The sequence below is a fragment of the Pseudochaenichthys georgianus genome, chromosome 23, assembly GCF_902827115.2.
Source record: "Pseudochaenichthys georgianus chromosome 23, fPseGeo1.2, whole genome shotgun sequence".
NCBI classification, from domain to species: Eukaryota; Metazoa; Chordata; class Actinopteri; order Perciformes; family Channichthyidae; genus Pseudochaenichthys; species Pseudochaenichthys georgianus.
The window spans coordinates 2,039,863-2,057,286 of record NC_047525.1 but is presented as its reverse complement, the minus strand read 5'-3'; the positions used below and the strand labels follow the sequence as shown (position 1 = coordinate 2,057,286).

At 40.1% G+C, this 17,424-nt stretch overlaps 1 long non-coding RNA gene across 1 annotated transcript in view; it reads left to right on the top strand.

The window, feature by feature from the left end:
• The first annotated feature begins 14,842 nt into the window (after positions 1-14,842).
• The window catches only part of LOC139432929 (uncharacterized), a 45,003-nt gene continuing 42,421 nt past the window's right edge, over positions 14,843-17,424 (top strand). Inside the window, exon 1 of the long non-coding RNA XR_011642503.1 lies at positions 14,843-14,902. This is a non-coding gene — a long non-coding RNA (uncharacterized lncRNA). The remainder of the gene's footprint in view (positions 14,903-17,424) is intronic.

Below are 17,424 nucleotides of genomic sequence, written 5' to 3'. Positions count from 1 at the left end.
GAGAAACCGGCTCGAGATACACTTTTTGTTATATTCCATGGAATGCTCTTAACATCCCGATAGCAATGAATATCTTAAGTGCTTTGACAAAAAATCCATAAAAAAATGTCATCTGTGGAAGCCGTAATAAGCACGGCTAAAATAACTGGATGACCTACCTGCCTGTCAGCCTCCCATCGGGGCACAAACTTATCTCGTGCCCTCATTGGTCATGTGCGCGTTCGTGTGTGTTGGAGGAGGGGCTCTGTAAGGAAGTGGCAGATTTTCTCCGGTTGTGTATTTTCAAATTCTAGCGCACTCGAGCTGGTTTCTCAAACTTACCTACCCCACCTTTAATACGCCAAAAATAGAAAACACAATGATTGTTCACGAGTCCTAAAACACGAGTCCAAGTCGAGTCCGAAGTCTCTGTGTGTGCGACTTAAGTGCGACTCGAGTCCGAGTCACAAACTCGAGTCCCCATCTCTCCGTGTGTCCCATAAAACTAACTGCATACTTATGCACATGATACATCTCCGTTTCATACGTGCCATAGTTATCACTGGTATGTGTCCTCATGAGACGCTAAAGCGGGCGACATGACGAGGTTGTTCTCTTTTATTCCCTCACTTCACTGCTTTGTATGGCCTAATTAAGGCGGCCTCTGGGGAGAAGCCCTGTTTCAGCTCACAGGAGCAAAGAAGGTGGGTGGGTGGGGGGGGACTGCAACGGAGAAATAGAACGGCAAATAGACAGTCATTTATTAAATTAGGCCATATTCAATAACTCTTTTGGCACTTTAAGCATATTTGTTTAATGTTGTCCTTTTACTTAACCCTCTCTGGTATGCCCTTTGACATTCACACAATACATCCGAGGTTATGATGCAGGCAGGACCATAAGGAACCAATAGCAGTGTTTGATTTTGTCACATGACTCTGGAGGCCATGTTCAATTTGAGTGTACATGTGAGACCATCGAATAAACTCAACGGCAGAGTTAAAGTTACTCTTTTCTTGGAGTTGATCTTTATATATATATACATTATATATATTAACCCTTTTCAGAAGTTAAACCTGAACACTTGTGGGAGTCAACTACCACTTTAGAGTTAATTGTAATGTGAACTCTATAATAGTGTTAATAGTTAACACTTGAAAGCGTGTATATTCAACACCCATGGAGTTAAAATAAAAATCAATACAAATGACTACAAACAACGTATTGATTGATACAAATGTGTTGCTTTTATTGGAAGACTCCAAAAATGCATTGTTGATCGACATTTTGTATAAAGTGCTGTTGCTTTTACTAACAATGTAAACATGTTACAGCGAACATTCACATTTAGAGCAGTTGTGATATTTCAAATGAAACTAAACAATTAGATAAAAAATAAATGTGCAGTGTTGACATCCTGAAGTATGGCTGCATAAACTCAGTGCATTAAGTGCAAACATTAGACAAACAGGCTCATTGCATTACAGAACTTCTCTGTATGAAGTATGCTTTAAACCTGTTATTCAAGTGCATATACAGACATGTAGAACAAATAGAGGACAAATTCCATTAAGCAATCAATACTGGCAAATTAAATAATACAACTCTCTGACACAACATAAAAATGTGAATCACACCCATATGACATTTGGAAATCAAAAGTTTGAAATGTCTTAATCCTTCTTTTTCAAGCACCAGTATCTTCCTGGGGATTTGTTCACTTAATTGAAAAGCATGAAAATGGTCATGGAAACACGTTTCATACTCGACCAAAACAACTTTTCCATCGTCAAGAATGATACAGGTGATTTTGCTGAACACTGGCATGTTTTCCTCTGTGCTTGTACAAACAAAGAGGCCAACTCGACATTCAACCCCACAACACTTTACCCAGCTTGTGAGGTTGACAGTGGCTTGTGAATCAATGATGAGATAGGCAGATATATCTTCTGCTTATTCTTGTGTTTCAAGTACACACATTTTAACTGGACCAGACTCAACTGGTTTTAAAGTCAAGCATTCCCAATGATAGGCTAATGCAAACTGGTATTTTTTCACAATTGATACTGTCAAATTCTTGAAGTTCTTTACACAATCTTTCAAAAAATGTGTGTTTCGCTTCAAATCTTAGTCCAAATATGAATAAGTGGTCCAATCCGAATGCATCTAGGATAATGGACCATGAAATTATATTTTGGAATCAGGTTGTTTGAAGGGTACAGTTCTTTAAAGAGTTGGTGGTGTTCAATGATAAGGTGCTTTAAATACACAGTCATCCCTTTGGTGATAGAGTAAGAGAACACAATGTTTATAATGTTCAGCAATAAGTGCCAGTGCAAGTCATTCTCTGGTACCAGTCGCCAAATATCAGAGGTATGTTTGTGATGCATTTACCCCTATTCCATTTCCTACACCATCAAGGTTAATATTTGTTGGCTTGTTTTGCTTTTCCAAATAGCCATAGTTAAAAGAATACAGCCTGTTTAACAAGGTTTCTTTAGACATGACATTTTTAATGAAATACTCAAATAGCAGTTTGACCTAATATTGACCAACCCCTTCCAAAATGTCATGCATGATGTCTACACCAACATTTTCTGCAATATTGAAATATTGCATACAGTATATTTAGTATGCTCTTTCTCTTGATGCCAAATGAAGAGGTTCATGTTGGAACTTCTGCCAAGTTGGTATAATGTAGATCATTCAAAATTGCTATCTTAAAGTCAAATGTGGGTGGTCTTCTGAGAAAGATTTATCAGTTAAGCAAAAATATACAGTACTAATTTGCACTAAATGACTCCATGAATCCAAGAATGCTATGCATACCCAAGTTATCACCAGTAACTTGTGCAAGAGTGCCACGTACAAAAACTTCAGAAAATGGGACAGCAACTCCAGTAGTCTCCAATATGTTCAAGTCTTTTACTAAAGGTTTCAGTATTTCATCGATTCTGTATTTCATCGATTCTGTATTTCTTAGCATCTTGTGCATGAAACAATGATACCAGATGAATGTTCACCCTGGAATTAAGATTTCTAAGGATGAAGTATAGGCATTCAACTTTATCTTTTTTTGAACCAAGAGGATTTGCACACTCAAAATCCAAGTACAATTGGATTTGGAGGGCAAACTTACTACTTGAAAACAAAGGATTACTTTTAAAGTAGCTTCCATCACAGAAATCCTCATATGTGTCACTTTGAGTACATGTTTGCATCATTTCACATATATTTGCAGTGTTTTCAGTATGGGAATAAAAAGCAATTTGTCATTTATTGGAACTTGCTCATAAGTTCCACTTTTGCTGTTGCGTCTGGCATCATACCTTACACCTAGGCGTAGTTCAACTGGCTGTACTATATCCAATTTCCCCCCAAAATATGTCTTCCATTTGGTATCAGAATTCAACTGGCTGAAAGGATTGTCCATACTATTAAATAGCTCTTCAATAGCTGATCTGGAGGGATTGTCAGCTGGGAGCAAGTGTAATACTTGTTCCTGAATAGTAGACGGCAAATCTCCCACAAATTCCTGTAAATTCTCAATTGTAGAGAGAACAACAGTATTTGGAACACCGCTTCCCACAAGTTTGGCTATAATGGAGGCACCATATCTTTGCTGTGAGTTGATAGTGAAGGGCCTGCTTCAATATGTTGGCATTGAGAAGAAGTAGAGGGTGTTTCATCATTCATGCACGGAGAATGATCATGCTGTTGGATGACATGGTTGGAAGGGGTGTCTTGAGGCCCACAGGACTCGTCAGTATGAGCATGTATCTTAATAAGATGGCTTCTAAATCCAGAATAACTTGAGAATTGCAAGCAACATCCTGTTTGCCCACAATTTAGTCTCAAGTTTTTACCAGGATACATTCCATGAATTAGTTGAATGTGTCTGATCAAAAGTAAAGCACAGAGGACACATCCAAACATGTGTGCAACTGCTCGTTCAAGAGCTTTGCTCTCAACTCCTTGAGTTTTGGAGTTTCTACTGTTGTGCCAATGTCAATATTGTACTGAGTAGTCTGCAGAAATGTGTACAGGCTGGACAGAGCATCATCATATGTCACACTAAAAGTGAAGTGGGACTTGAAAAGCTCATCAAATGCACCCAAGGATGTACATGACTGACAAGGAAGAAGCTTTTTGTCCAATACGATGTAGAAGCTGAAAACCTGTGCCTTTGAAGTGCCTGTGGCCAGAAGATACGGCTGGTGGGTTCCCTCAATGGTCATGAGGTGATCCTCAAGGCTCTTGCAGGACTGAAACTAAATTAAAATTAAAAGCATATTCATATAAGCCATTAGTTTTTAAATGATTGGACAAACCACAATATTTGGAATTGGAACGCATTGTCTTGACAAACCTTGTGAAAAATCACCAGATGATCTATTGCCTCTCTGACACTGATTTTCTAGGCCCGCTTCCTCCCAGCTGGTTGTGGAGTGAGAAGACAAGAAGAGAAGCCATGTCGCTGTCCCACTCTGCAGACAGTGGAAATCATCTTCACATTTCTACATTGTCATGGACAAGGTTACCACTATGAGGGGATGTCAGGGACATTATTCAGAAATACCATTCACATATAATCATGTAACTCTCACACAACTGAAACCAAAATCATGTATCGACACATGGGAAACGCTCTCATAAACACACGTGAAATGCTCTCCCACACAACATACTATGTTGTATACGAGAGCGTTTCATGTGTGTATGAGAGAATTTCAAGTGTGTGTGTGTGTGTGTGTGTGTGTGCGTGTGTGTAAGTGAGAGGGTTTCACATGCGTGTGTGTGAGAGCGTTTCACACATGTTTTTGAGAGCACATTTCACAGGTGTATATGAGAGTGTTTCATATGTGAATAACTTTTAAATTCAGTTGTGGCGTTTCAAATATGTGTGTGTTTTTAAATGATTTTTGTTTCTGTTATGTTTTGTTTCATAATTGTTTGTGAACGGTATTTCTGAATAATGTCCCTAACGGCCCCGCATACACGACAACATGATGCACAGCATACAGCAGGGGTCTGCAATTAAGTTTGGCCAATTATTTTTTAAGTCACTAGATGGCGGGCCGGAACATAATCAAAGGCTTATTTAAAGTGGACCTATCATGCTAAATGCCCTTTTGTACGTCTTTTATACATTAATATGTTCCAGGGAACTCACCAAGTGTCAGAAAATACAACCCTCTCTTTTCCTCCATACCCAAATCTCTAAAAACGGGGCTGCAACGAGCGGATACAGATTCCATCCGACCCGACGTCAGCCCGGGTGACGCTCCGCCTACTTAGGCAATGCCCCTCCACTATCAGGGAATGGGGGGTTGGGCCACAGCCGGCCATTGCCACTCCAAAGCGCTGGAGACGCTGTAGTACATATGCCAGGCCTGTAAGTGGCGCTGTAGTCTGCCACAAAAGCAGCAAAGAAGACTTCCCATGGTTGCCCTTCTGTTTATTCTCCGCTGTGGCTCTTTTTCTCCCTCCCCGAGGCAAGCGTTTGCTCCCGCTGCTGTTCTTCAATGCAATCCCTCCCTCGCTGTAATCCTCTCCGGTCGTCCACCAGCAGATGACAAACACCCACCTCCCGCCTCTTCCAAGGAACGAGGGGACCGTGCAGCAGAGTTTCAGTTCAGTTCGATTTTACGCCGGTCAACTTGTCCGTTAAAGTTTAAATCGTCCGGACAAAATTAGTAAGGTCTTCTTTGTTATTTATTGAGCTTTAAAACTAATTAATAACTACTCTATATAATCATATAAGAATAATACACGGAGGACAAAGCCTCTCTTTTCCTCTCCCTCTTCTGAGAGCCCAGCAGCTGATCTCACATTACACTCCCCTCTCCTGCAGGGGGGCGTGGTCAGATGCAGCTCATTTGCATTAAAGCTACGTCACAGAATCAGCCCTTGCAAAAACAGGGCTGGAAAAGAGAAAATAGAGTGAAATGAGGCATGGCTAAAATGCAGAATCTGTTTGGTATTTTGAAAAAAAAACTTCACAGACATGTTTTATATAGGTATGGCCCTACAAGATATTTGTCAAATATAGCATTATAGGTCCACTTTAAGTAATTGATTGTTAAAAAATGTGACACGTTCAAATGCTTGTACAAAAATATATAAAGGATATTTGGTAACACTTTATTTTGATAGTCCATAGTTAACACTCTATAAGTCATCAGTTGACATTTAGTTGAATGTCAACAGTGCATCAGTTGACATTCAACAGCACCGTTCAAACCGACAAGTAACTAAGCATTAGTTGATGATCAACAGATAAGCAACTTTAGAGTTTAGTTGACTATTACATTAAGCATTAGTTAGGCATCAAGGCTGCAAAGGAGGACTACAAGGGAAAAGTGGAGGAGAATCTCGCTCATAACAACACACGGTGTGTTTGGCAGGGCCTTCAACAGCTAACCAACTACAAGGGCAAAACATCTGGCACTACTAGAGCTGACGCCCACCTTGCAGAGGAACTAAACCACTTCTTTGCCCGCTTTGAGGCTAGCAGACCTCCCCACTTTTCTATTCTGCCTCTGTCCCTGCAAACTACCAGCTCCATACCACCTCTCACTCTCAAAGAACATCAGGTGAAGCAGACGCTGAAGTCTGTGAATCCTGGAAAAGCCGCAGGACCCGATGGAGTACTCGGAAAAGTACTCAAAGCTTGTGCTGACCAGCTTTCAGGGGTCCTGACCAGGATATTCAACCTGTCCCTGTCACAAGCTTGCATTCCATCCTGTCTGAAGACGGCTACCATCATTCCTGTCCCCAAAAAGACACCAGTCAGAGAGCTCAACGACTACAGGCCCATAGCCCTAACATCGGCGGTGATGAAATGTTTCGAAAGACTAATAGCCGACTACATCAAAGCCAGCCTCCCACCCTCCCTCGACCCTCATCAGTTCGCCTATAGAGCCAACAGATCCACGGATGATGCCATCGCCACGGTCCTTCACACAGCTGTGAGCCACCTAGAAGGCCCAGGCAACTATATTAGGATGCTGTTTGTCGATTTTAGCTCAGCTTTTAACACCATCATACCTGACATACTAGTGGAAAAACTGTCAAGCCTAGGTTTCCCTTCCATCTTATACGCTTGGATTTATAATTTCCTTACAGACCGTCCTCAGACAGTGAAAATAGGCCCTTTTTGCTCCTCCACCCGCACCCTCAGCACTGGCTCCCCGCAGGGCTGCGTGCTGAGCCCTCTACTCTACACTCTCTACACACACGACTGCTCTCCCATTCACCCCTCTAACTCCATTATCAAATTTGCAGATGACACCACTGTGGTCGGCCAAATACATAAGGGAGACGACGAGTCGGCATACAGAGACGAGATCCTGAAGCTGTCTGAGTGGTGTTCATCAAATAATCTGTATCTGAACACAAGCAAAACGAAAGAAATCATCATAGACTTCAGAAAGCACCGACCAGAACCCGCCCCCCTTCACCTCAATGGAGAGAGAGTGGAGAGGGTCTCCTCCTTTAAGTTCCTGGGGGTTCACATCTCGGAGAGCCTCAGCTGGACAGCACACACCACTGCAGCAGTTAAGAAGGCCCAGCAGCGACTACACTTCCTGAGGGTGCTTCGGAGAAACCGACTTAACAAGAAGCTGCTGGTGTCCTTCTACCGGGCGACCATCGAGAGCGTGCTGTCATACTCCATCTCGGGGTGGTATGCAGGATGCTCAGCTGCGGACAAGAAAGCCCTGCAGAGAGTGATCAGGATGGCAGAGAAAACCATCGGCTGCCCCCTGCCCTCTCTGGAACACATCTCCACCTCCCGCTGCCTCAGCAGAGCTAATAAAATCATAAAGGACAGCTCTCACCCGGGTCACAGACTGTTCTCTCTCCTGCCTTCTGGGAGGAGATACAGGAGCTTCAAGTCACGGACAAACAGACTCAAAAACAGTTTCTACCCCTGGGCCGTCAGGCTGCTCAACCACCACACATAATAATAACTGTAACCATTCTCACACATACACACACTTTTAATGCACTTTATATACTATTTTTTTTATGTCAATATTTTTAACTATTTATTCCCCCGTATGATTGTATGTCCTATTGCTGTGTTTTTTGGTGTTATGTATTTGTTTGTATATTTTTTGCACACCGGGACAGAGTTGCACTCTGCATCTCGTTGTACCTTGTGTATAGTGACAATAAAAGGCTTTAACTTAACTTTTAACTTAAAGTTGATGATCGTCAACTAATCTAGAGTTGACTATCAGTATACTTTTAGTAGGTTCTCCACTAAGCGTTTGTAGGCATGTGTTAGGACTATCCAATTAAAGTGAAACACAGTTGAGAACAGTAGAAAGTCTATAACCTATCAACAGAACACATACATTCATCCACTAATTATATGCTACAGACATGGGAATAAAGCGAAATGTTTTGCACAACTGATCACGAACACTGGATAACTGAAGTCAATACCAGGCTATAAAGCACAGTAGAACACACACTATACACAGCATATCAGAGAAAGAAAGCTTTTTTATTTTAATAATATACTACAAGTACTGTAAAAACACTGAACAGTTGTGAAATGGTAAAAAATAAAGTTTGAAACACATTATCTACCAGCTGGTAGTCAATACCAGGCAAATGGAAAAAAATCACTCCTACAGATTTGTACAGTTTAATAACTATAAATACAATTTTATTTTGCTGTGTTCAGGACGTTTATGGGCGTCAGCAAAGAGCCTTTGGGCCCAATGTGTGGGTCTAACCCCCTGCCAATTACCAGGGTGTGCAGCTCCATCAGTTAACAACAATAATTTGCCTACAGAAAGGTCCTAAACTTATCTGTGGTTAGCATTCCGTATGTCCTTGATAAGTCTTCCAAGTACACCATGTTTATAGGTTCTTGCTAACCAGTAGGTCCACTCTATGAAGGAGAGCTGTTTTTTAAAGGTTTTCTCAGAACGATTCCCCCGCATACGCCAAACTTCCCTCTTGTATGTCTGCCATGCTCTCTCAATATTTTGTGTATGTAGTCCTGTTTGTGGATCAACATAATTCTGGCTGTGGTTGACCCTGACATGCCTGTAGCCCTCCTGGGAAAGACTGGCATATGCTCTCCACTCATCACTCACAACAAGACTTTGAGGCTTGACATGCTTCTTGATGATGGGAACAAGGGTCTCCTTGTTTCTTCTCTTTACAAGGCGAAGAATGGGACGTCTGCTTGCAGCTTTGATCTTTAGTATACCAAACACTCAAGATCTCTTTCTTCTCCAGGTGTTACCAAAGCGTCCTCTTCCATACTACCAAAAAACAGTATACATTTTTTTTTTTAAAAACAGTGTGAACATTATTACAAAAATAATCTCTTGACTTTATGTTTAATCAATCTATTGTTAGTCAGGTGTAATTACCTTTTCATCTAAATCTGTTTTAAATTCCTTATAACACAGTACACATGCTTACAAAATGATTTGCTGGAAAGGGATAATCTTCTCAAGGTCTATAAGGTTATCTTTTTTCTCCTCGACAGTTCATGAATTTGTGCTTTTATTTTTGTCACAATGACCACATTAGGAACCAGAATATCTTGACTGAAATTGATTGAAAACAATTACCAAATATTGTGACACTGCAATGCAATTCAATCAATCAATGTTTATTTATATAGCCCAATATCACAAATGTTACATTTGTCTCAGTGGTCTTCACAGTTTGTACAGAATATCAGTATGACAATACGACACCCTCTGTCCTTAGACCCTCACATCGTACAAGGAAACACTTCCAGAGAAAACCCACAGTTTAGTCTTGACTCTGGCTTTGTGTGAATATTTCATTATTTATTCATTATGTATATAATGTTTGAGTTAGGAACACCTGTTACTGTTTTATTTGACTAATATATAAGATAAATACAGAAGCCTAATGCATTCACCTGAGAAAAAAAAGGTTTTTCACGAGAACTTTTCCTGGAATTCTGAGATAATAATCTTATTAATTAAGAAAAACAGAAAACTTTTATTTCTCACGTGTATGCATTACGCTTCCTTAAATAAACCTTCTTTAGGTTAAACAAATACAATACAATTTCATATAATCACATTTTTCATCAATGTTTTTTATTAACTGATTGACAACTTTAGGGAGAGTGATATTCATTTCTGCCATTTCTTTTGTATATCCCATCTATGACTCTCCCCTCCCACCCACTCTCTATATCTATCCTAAATGATGATTCACATAATGATGTAAGCTCTTTGAGGTTATAGAAAATGTAACACATTTAGTCAAGTGTATTGCACTTTGAAATTATATTACCTTGCGTTTGTGGCAGAATTTGCTCTCATCAATGTGGACAAGGACATTAACTCCACCGACTTTCTGCTTCTTTTTCTTTTGGTGCTTTCCCACAGATTCTTCTGAGTTTCTTTGACATCATGGAAAGTGTTGCTGAGCTCTTTGCAATGCCATCTTGAAGCATGTCAACTTGCCGTAGATGCAAACCCTGGGCAAATCTATCAAGGATTTACACAAATAACTAAATAAGGACAGTGCATTTCCAAAAGAAGAAAACATTTCTTTGATCAAGCTACAGTATAAGTCACGAAGCATAATTTATACCGAGTATGTTGTATTTGGGCCATTCGTTTTTTAACTAGCATCAATAACAAGCCATCCTGTCAATCAACCATCCTGTACATGGCTGACTAAAACTGATGCTCATTGCAACACACTGGTTGTATAGATAGAATCACCACCATACTCTTCTGTCAGAAGACCAAACTTATGATTTATAAGAAATCCTAATGCTTGAAAGCAGAACAAAATAATACTTAAAAGGTGGGGTAGGTATGTTTCAGAAACCGGCTCGAGATACACTTTTTGTTATATTCCATGGAATGCTATTAACATCCCGATAGCAATGAATATCTGAAGTGCTTTGACAAAAAATCCATAAAAAAAATTCATCTGTAGAAGCCGTAATACTGTAAAAAGTACAACCAATCCGTTTAGCCGGATGGCCTACTTGCCTGTCAGCCTTCCATCGGGGCACAAACTTATTTCTTGCCCTCATTGGTCATGTGCACGTTCGTGGGTGTTGGAGGAGGGGCTCTGTGAGGAAGTGGCAGATTTTCTCCGGTTGTGTATTTTAAAATTCTAGCGATCTCGAGCCGGTTTCTCAAACTTACCTACCCCACCTTTAAGAGCAGAACAAATAAATATGGTCAACTTACAACATGATGAAATTAGCAAGAGCCAAAAGTAACGTCAGAGAGTTTTTTTGTTACTGTAACATATCTGGCCAATCAAGGCAGGTTATATGACAGGATATGCTTTTGTAATATTCTTTCAGATTGACCATAAATCCATGCCACCATAAATTATGATAACAGCAATCTATCAAATACTATAATAAGATAATACCTTTGCATTGCTTACCTATGGATGTACTTCATCCATGCGAATAAACTGCAGTGTGATTGTGAGAAAAGTGACTTTGTCCTAACACTTCTCCTCAAACGTCCACATATTTTACGTCGGCATTCCCTGTAAATTGCAGGACATCAAATTGTATGATAAACTGAACATTTTCTATGTGTGTGTTACGCACACATACACACACTAAGTTGGATATATAATGTATTCAAATAACAGCAGCTGATGTAAAAACCATGCTGTGTATGCAAGTAAGCCTAGTTCATGTCAGTGTCATTATCTAATACTGTACGCTGAAATAAATATGTTGTAACATTAGCTAGCTGGCTACTTGTCTAAATTGTATCTTGCCTCCATGGGTAGCTACCCATCTCTCCCTCAGCTGAGGGAGAGAGAACAAAACTGTACATCTAGAGGCCTCCTCACACTTGATATCTTCATGTTGTCCATACACAATCCCCACATGTTACTATTTGGTATTACAGCACTTGAAGTTAATTGACCAGGGCATTGACATTTGTGCATATTTCTTGTAGGTGTGTTACAAAATAACAAAAATGTGCCAAGAAAACAATGTACCGTCATAGTGAATTGCTTATCCGGGCCTTCTGGTTCCTTCCTATAGCAATCCATGGTTCTGTGTGAACATGCCCCCTATGTAAGCTAACTTAATGCTTAATATTAGCAAACAATGAAGCAGAAGAATGCCCTATTCCTACCTACAGCCGATTGCATAATAAAATATGGGGCCCTTTAGTTTGCAACATTGTATTCTTACCAGATGTGATGATCCTTGGTCTGGGAGGAGACCATCTTCATTTTGTGGTGGCAGTTTTTGCATTTCAATTTGCGTTTCATCAAGCCAATCGTTTGCAACCATTTTATTAATTTTAAAGTTGATTTTTTTGTTTCTTTAACATAAACTGTTCTCATAAGTTTTCTCTCCAGTGAAGCCATATAGCCAGCCGTCGGACCGAGCTAGTCAATGTATACATTTATCTACCAGATATCCCAAAAATGCAAAACTGGCGCACTTTAATTTCATTGGCTGGAGAACTTATGGGATACGCTTGATTTATATATAAACACCTCCCGGGACCAGCGTTATATGTACAGTCTATATGGTGTTGGCAGAGTTGACACGTGACTAAATGATATTCACCAAGCACTTCTACCAGCGCCATACTTCTACTGCCTGATTGGTCTACTGCGCAAGTGCCGTGCTCCCTTGGATTTCAGATGTTTTGGTCGTCGAGATGGTAAGTGTCAACTTCCTTAGGTAACATTGTCTTTTTTAGAAAGCATTCCTTATTACTTGCATGTGAACCAATATTGCTATCTCACTTTTATTTTCAGCATCGACATGGCATTTTTGCTCAGGTGCATTCAGTAACCCGCCCCTCATCTGACAACGGGAGCAGTGCCGTTGGTCCCGTGCATTGTACCCGCGCAAAGTCACGGAGAGAGATTAATGAGGCAGTAGAAGGAGGCGATACCATACAAGAAAGTGGTAAGTTGGGTTTATAAATGTCAAAGTAGTTGACGTTAGTGTGCTAACTTCACACTCTAGATATGTGAACTATCCTGACAAACTACCACTAACTGTATTAGCTATGTTAAATAACCGATATGCATATCGGTAAGGTTAACATTGTTAACCTTTCCTACCAGCAAAACTAACGACTTATAGCCATAGACACGGTCTTAGGAAAAAGCTAATATAACAACTAAAGTTATCCTTACTGGAGCAGCAGGGCTAGCGGTTCATATAGAAGGTTCCTTGGTAGCTCAAACAGAATGCTAGCTAACATGCTTAGTTTGAATCTTCTCCTTAATGAGACCCGCAGGATCGCGGCCGACTTTACTGTCTTTAAGCGGCTGTACCGGGCTCGGTTTTGAAGCTGGTAATGATGATATCATATGAAAGTAGATGACCTAATGGCATACAATGGTACCAGCTTGTCGGCAATGGGGCTAAAAAACATTCTACATTTTGGAGGGAAAAACTGACATGGCAATTTCCACAGGGCTTTCCTTGACATCTAACTTCAAGATACCTGTATCAAAATTGATTCTATGGGTACCCACGAGTCTCCCCTTTACAGACATAGGCCTACCCACTTTATGATAATCACATGCAGTTTTGGGCAAAAACCGTTTTTTACATGCAGTATCATGTGTTAATTACGCCTTATCATAATGGTGTTTTTCAATATTTCTGCATATTGGGGGCCCTATACAGTCTTGGAATTGCATTAATTGGGTTAGACCAGGGGTGACCAACCAGTCAGAGGTTAAGAGCCACATTTTTTCTCTGTTACTGCAAAGAGCCACATCAGACACACAGTCACTGATACCGCTTGTTTCAGTTTTTTGTTTTCTGGAGACAAGATTTCAACCAAGTCACTGATGCATTTTTGTGGCATTGGGATATATATTTTTTTAATCCTCTGGAGCAAAGAGAGGAGCTGTGGATTATTGTTATTGATTAATGCATCAGTGTTTCTTAGGGTCAAAAACACTAAACTCACAATTTAAGATGAAAGCGTTTAGTTTATTTAATAAAGGAGCACATGTTCAATGTGAACAGTGACAGTAGTCATAGATTATTTGCAATTTAGTGCTACATATATATTTAAAAAAATGAAATAATATATATATATTTTTTTTTTTTGAACACCTTGAATTTCAGGGGGGGCGCGGGGCTCCGTTGGCGGGGCTCCGTTGGCGGGGCTCCGTTGGCGGGGCTCCGTTGGCGGGGCGCAGCGCCCCTCCAAGACAATAGTAGGGGAAACACTGGATACCCCTGCGAGATGGAGTTCATGACTTTATGAGCTGTTCATGAGCACTCATGAAACATTCATGAACAACTCATTATATGTTCACTTGTCATGTTCATGAACCAAAATTCTTAAAATGCTCATGAACCATTTTAAAGAGCAGTTCATGAAATGTTTATGAACATTGTTCATTCATATAAAGTTCCTGTTTTGCTCATGACCGACTTTTATGAGCAATTTATGAACTTTTCATGATCCAGCCAATCACAACATTATAATTAAAACCCCAAAAAGTGTGCATGAGTATTTCATGAACTTTTCATGACTATGAGCATTTCATGAATTTTGGAATATTCATGTGCATTTTATGAACTTTTGATGATCAGTGTGATGTTTTTAAAGACCTCTTGAATATTCATCTACTATTTGAACATTTCTTTCTTTTTTAAAACTTTTAATCTTAAAACAAAACAATAGTGAATTTGAAACTGAACATTATCTGTATTTATTTTGGTGACATTCATATCATTTTATGGTTGATCTGTACTGTTTGAGAAGCAGTACGAGTAAGTAGCGCCAAGGTGGAACCTTTGGCAGGTGAGCGGTGACATCTGGGTTACCTTAGGGGGGACACTTCCGCCCCCTCCTCAGAAGCAATCCAGACGATCAACCGGATCCTGTGTATAATTATTGCTGCTGCACTTTTCTGTTTTCTACAGGTCAGTACATAATGAACATGATCGATGTTAACTTGTGTGAATTAGATATGATGTTGGAGATGTTTAGGAGAGTGTGTCAGAAGGTTTTGAGCATGTTTGACATAGTAACGGTATTTTAAAAATACTAAACTGTCGGCAACAATAGATGCCATTTTCGCGGGCTTCAGCCGCACCTGGGTAAATGTGACCTGAGCGAAGGCTCGCAGGCAGGTTAGCTGCTGCGCACGGGTAATATGTTCTGTTTACCTGAGTGCAGTCTTGCAGGCACATTGCCTTGTTTTTTGTTTATTAACATTGACAGTGTATTTTTGTGATCTCCATAATATGTTATATTTGGTAAAGATAGATATATTGATAGAAAGTATTATTTGATAGCGTTATGTGTTTATAGATAACAACCTGTCCTTCACTGCAAACATAGCTGCTACAACCCGCTGCTGCAGATACACGCTTTACAACATCAGGAGGATGCGTCCCCAGCTGACCCAGAAAGCGACGCAGGTTCTGGTCCAGGCTCTCATCATCTCACGCCTAAACTACTGCAACTCCCTCCTGGCTGGTCTACCTGCATGTGCCATCCGACCTGCAGCTCATCCAGAATGCAGCGGCTCGTCTGGTCTTCAACCTTCCTAAATTCTCCCACACCACGCCGCTTCCTCCACTGGCTTCCGGTAACTGCTAGAATCCACTTCAAGACAATGGTACTTGCGTACCATGCTGCGAATGGATCTGGCCCTTCCTACATCCAGGACATGGTTAATCGTACACCCCAGCACGTGCACTCCGCTCTGCATCAACCAAACGGCTCGCTGCACCCTCACTGCGAAGGGGACCCAAGTTCCCATCAGCAAAAACACGTGGGTTTGCTATCCTGGCTCCAAAATGGTGGAATGAGCTCCCCATTGACATCAGGACAGCAGAAAGCTTACACACCTTCCGGCGCAGACTGAAAACTCATCTCTTTTGACTCCACTTAGAGCGATAGAACTATTAACAAAGCACTTATGGACTGGCTTATCTAAAGCCAGTTGAGGAGCACTTGAAATGTTTTTGCTCTATGAAGCCTGATGTACTTATATGATTCTGTTTTCTTCAAGTTTGTATTTTGTTGGTCGAACGCACTTATTGTAAGTCGCTTTGGATAAAAGCGTCAGCTAAATGCAATGTAATGTAATAATTTATATTGACTATGTTGAATTTCTCCTTGAGATACAGTAATTGACTGTGACAGACAGATAACTTAAATGGAGAAATGTGATGTTTGTAAAGTTCAGCTATTTGAATGTAACTGTGTACTTTGAATTTTGAATAAGAAGCATTCCAGACGATCAACCGGATCCTGTGTATAATTATTGCTGCTGCACTTTTCTGTTTTCTACAGAAATCATTTATTGTTGCTGTGGTACCCAAGCTTTTGGGACCCGTAACAAAAAATGTTGTGCAGCTGAGTGTCAAGAACTGCTTCAAATAGTGATAGGATTAATTGTAGTGCTCCACCTGTATACATGTATGTTTGTTAATTTGAGTAAAGTTCCATTGTGATTGACATAATTGTTGTTTTCTATGGTTGCCAATTGACCCACAGTCAATGGTTCATAGCCAGCCATTGAATTATATTCAGTGACTGGGTATGAACTGTTCATGAAGTTGTTATGAACAGTTCTTGATATGTTCATGAAATGTTCTTGGTTGAAAACTGAATATCCCTACACACTCACTGAAAACTCCATGTCATGAATTGTTCATGAACCTGCCTAAAACCATATTCCATGAATTGTTCATGAACCATTCCAGCACAGGAGTTTCATGAGTCGTTCATGAACTGCCCTAGTGCCATTTAATGTTCATGTCACTTTCATGAACAGTTCATCAACTTTGTTATGAGCTGTTTATGAGCTATTCATGAATATGGTTCACTAACATTTCATGAACTTTTCATGACAAGTTCATGAACAGTTCACTATCATCTCACTGGGGTCACTCTTAATAGTTTGCAAAACATTAGCTAGCACTAGTGTTTTGCAGTTGCTAGCAGTTTATTGGGATTGTATGCTAGACAGACAGGCATTGGTTTGATATAATAAATTAAGCATTATTGTTAGTTAAGCATGTCAGCCTGCAGCCCCACTTCTTGTCTCTCTCTAACTCATAGCAGATGGCTGCACTAAAGAAAAGGGCACAGAGAGGAAACCAGTTGTAAGATGTTTAAAAGTTCATTAAACATAATATAGGCTCTGCTTAAATGCATTTCAAAGAAGTTGTGTTGAGTTGTGTTGGAGTTTGTGTTATTCTACATTTTGACACCAAGATTTTCTGATTTTACTGCAAATGTATATCGGTTCCAAATATCGGTTATCGTTCTCCTTGATTACTAATAATCGGTATCGGCCTTGAAAAAGCCATATCGGTCGATCCCTAGTGCTGTGTATGGTTTGTTTTTAACTGTTTAATACAGTTAATTATTCAAAATGTCAGAGTTCCTTATTTTGAAACTGAAACTTGCACTACTGTTAAAAAATAAA